Source organism: Dendrobium catenatum, unplaced genomic scaffold (assembly GCF_001605985.2).
Source record: "Dendrobium catenatum unplaced genomic scaffold, ASM160598v2 fragScaff_scaffold_1542, whole genome shotgun sequence".
NCBI classification, from domain to species: Eukaryota; Viridiplantae; Streptophyta; class Magnoliopsida; order Asparagales; family Orchidaceae; genus Dendrobium; species Dendrobium catenatum.
The window spans coordinates 7,065-10,596 of record NW_021320004.1 but is presented as its reverse complement, the minus strand read 5'-3'; positions in this window follow the sequence as shown (position 1 = coordinate 10,596).

The following is a 3,532-nucleotide window of genomic DNA, read 5'->3' as shown; positions in this document are numbered from 1 at the left end:
AGCTCTTACCTATATACATTCACCTATACTATTTATGTGACATGGGATAACTATATTTGAACATCTATACTCCATACATCTTGCTAACTTCCCCATTGTCACCAAGGGTGGTTCTCTCATGCGCACTCAAAACGCCATAAATAAAATTGTGGGAAGACAACTCTCCGATTCTCATATTATGTGCTCCTCCAAATAATACTATACTATATGCAGAGTTATAGACACACATCAATGTGCTCAGACACCCCGCGTTATAGGAACTCACCTCGAGGGCGCCCTAAATAAAACACACTATACTTGCTATCACACACCAATGCACGAGTGTGGCGATTCATTGCACTCTAGCCCTGATAATTAAGAGAAGTAACATTCATGGCTTACCTAGCATAAATAACCTTGAAATAAGAGTCAAAACATCCTTAGAGGAGTTCTCTTAAATGTTTGACTCCGAATGATCATTTCTCTATACTTATTTGCTCTAGTACAGTTAATAATTCTTGTTGATTTTTACTAGGATAACCATGCCAGGGGTTTAGAATTTTCTTTTTAAAGAATGTTAAATATTTGTAAAATTTGGTTAAGAAGGTTTGTGAAAATGGTCTTTGAGTGTGAATATTTCTTGGATCACTACACATTGTTTAACACTCCACCAAAAGAGAATTGGCAATATTGATCCGGTCCATATAGAGGATCTTCTCTGAGAGTACTTCCTCTTCCCATTCTGACATAGATTAACATATTCAAGTAATATTATTAACAAATAAACAGATCGAATATGTTCGAGAGAAGAGATGGCCATGCATGATTGTTGGTTTAGTTTTATCACAATTGAGTGCAAGGTACACAGGGAGTCTGCTAAAGATCTCATTTTGGATATGTGCAGACGCACACCTGATGATCCAAGGAGTCCAAGAGGAAGAGAATCCAAGGAAGTTCCTAAGTGAGACGTGAGAGCACGAACGCGTTATAGCACAGAAGGAGAGTCCAAGGAGAGAAGATAAAATTCCATTTTATAACGTGAGAAGTACCATAATACCCATGGCTTCTATCCTCATCATGTAGCAAATATACACAGAGAAACTCTAATGGCCAAAATTATTTTACACTTTAATAAAACAAAATGTACACTATCTTATTGCATAGTAAGATTGAAATTGACATCACAATTCATTCTACATGATTTTTTAATGGAACTAACTATATATCATTTCTAACTATATGATTGTATGAGACAATCGTGCGATGTAATTGAAAGTCGGACGAGCAGACGAAAGCCAGTTAAGGATTGCGGTTAGGTCTAGGCATTAGTCTATTCCTTCTGTAACTTGATATATTATTATTTTCTCTATACTTGATCAGTTATCTTGTAAATTGATGATCCTAAGAAGAGTACCTATCTAATTTATAAAATAACCACCTAATAACCTTAACTATCACAACACTTGAGGAGAATTAGAATTTTCTATTTCATTGTGCTCATCACTTCTCACTCCAAGGTCTGATTCTCGGTAGCATTCGTCCTAGCTACCGAATTCAGTATAACAGAATACGTTTCTAATAAATACAGGATTATCTAGGTCTAATTTAAAGGCGAGCCGTTCATAACATAGAATCTCGACTTACCATAAATCATGCGACTCGAGATATACTGTATAGCTTTGATTATCTCAAGAGTCACAGAAGGTCCACACGTTGCAATAGTTCTCATACAACAGAAAGCTACGCAGTAAAGTTATATGTGCCGCCCATAGACAATATATGATAGAAGTCATTATTACTGTATATTTTTATATATATCATCACGGGGCTACAGACATATAACGAAATCACTAATATAAGATCATAGCCATTCTATAGGTAATCACATATTCTCAAACTATATGCACACTTTTAACTCTCTCAGGAATTTTCAACCAATCGATCAGAGTATAGTAAAAGGAATAGATTGATTTATTAACTCTGATTCATTATCTACCATCATCTCAGAGTTCTCATCTAAGGCTTCCAAGGGTGCTCTCTTCTACCCTATGGAGATACGCGTTAGGATTCGTGGCTCCGAGTGGTATGACTCTATTTTCCACAAAAACGCCTTAGTTACTTAGCTTAGTGGACGCGATCTAAATTGAGTCGGCGATCACTAACGAGAATTGTACTAGCTGCCACAATTGCTATCACTTAAGGACACGTAATTATTACCTGCCATTGATTGTTGAATATACTGAATCCCGGCCACGGTGCGACACACAATGTTTGAGACACCTAGATCGTTATAGCATGAATCTTTAGCCTGAAAATCCGATTCAACTCCTTTCTTCACTTAATCAGTATATATTCTTTATTTAGAGCAATTAACAGGCCGCGCATGCTCCACTGCGCAAACCGTATATCTTCTGTAAAGTGCATTATGCTAAAATGATTCTTATGGCTACTGCTCAGAGCACCGCACTGTTCCATGGATTTAACATCTCACATGCGTGTTGATATAAACGCTACTATCTATGACGGACATTATAGTTCTCTCACATCGGCAACTGCATATTCTTAAATAAGTCTTGCTCCTGATTGAAAGTAATCACTGTCTCTCAGTATTTAAACACGCTCTGTAACTTGACATCTCAAAGTCAGACATATTTCTTTGAACAACCTATTACAGCTTCTAAATGCCTATGAATCGCTTTATGCGTAGTAAGGGCCTTGAGGATGAGATAATAGAAAGATGATGAGGCGTGAGAGAGAAAGAGGAATCTTCGTAGCGAGAGAGAAGCTTAAGTGCAGAGCATTCCACATTGGCGGTTGCTTCAAAACGGATACCATTCCGCCATAACTTGCTTTCATCTCCATTTGCTTCATAATCATGTACTACAGTGCTTCAACACTTCTATAAGAGATGTAGGAAGTGCAAGAGATCCGTAGAGCACAGTAGAAGCTCAGCATTTGTTGAGTTAGTATATGGTATGCTCTTGATCACCTCCAACTAGTCCATCTAACTATTGACGAACAATCAATAACCTTTATTCTAGTCGAGGGAAACAAAGAAGACCAAGAGAGATGAGTTGTTTCCTTTCTGTTTACCATGAGACCTTAGGTTGAAAGTGGTGGAAAAATAAGAGGATACGGGGTTCGCCTACATAAGTTTTAAAGGGCTTCTCTGCCTTGGCCAAATGAGTGAGATCACATGTTTAAATGGCACGCTTTTTTGCGATCAGACGATTGATGAATTACTCAGCCTCATTTTGCTAGGACACCTACCGGAGGGCCGTCAAACATTCCTGGGGAGTGTGTACCATCACTTAAAGGTCACTGAGTGTGGTATGCAACCGACACTCCACTACATAAGGACGATTACAATTCGAACATACGAGTTCTCTTAAGTGTGTGAGTATGCATATACCCGCGACTTATTTAATTCTTCACTCACAGGATTTAATTGTTGTGTCTCTCATCTCGTTCGTGTCGAGTTATATTTGGTAAGTTATGTTTATGATCTCTCCATTCACTTTAGTGATATTCTGTGTGAGATGTGAAGAACAGC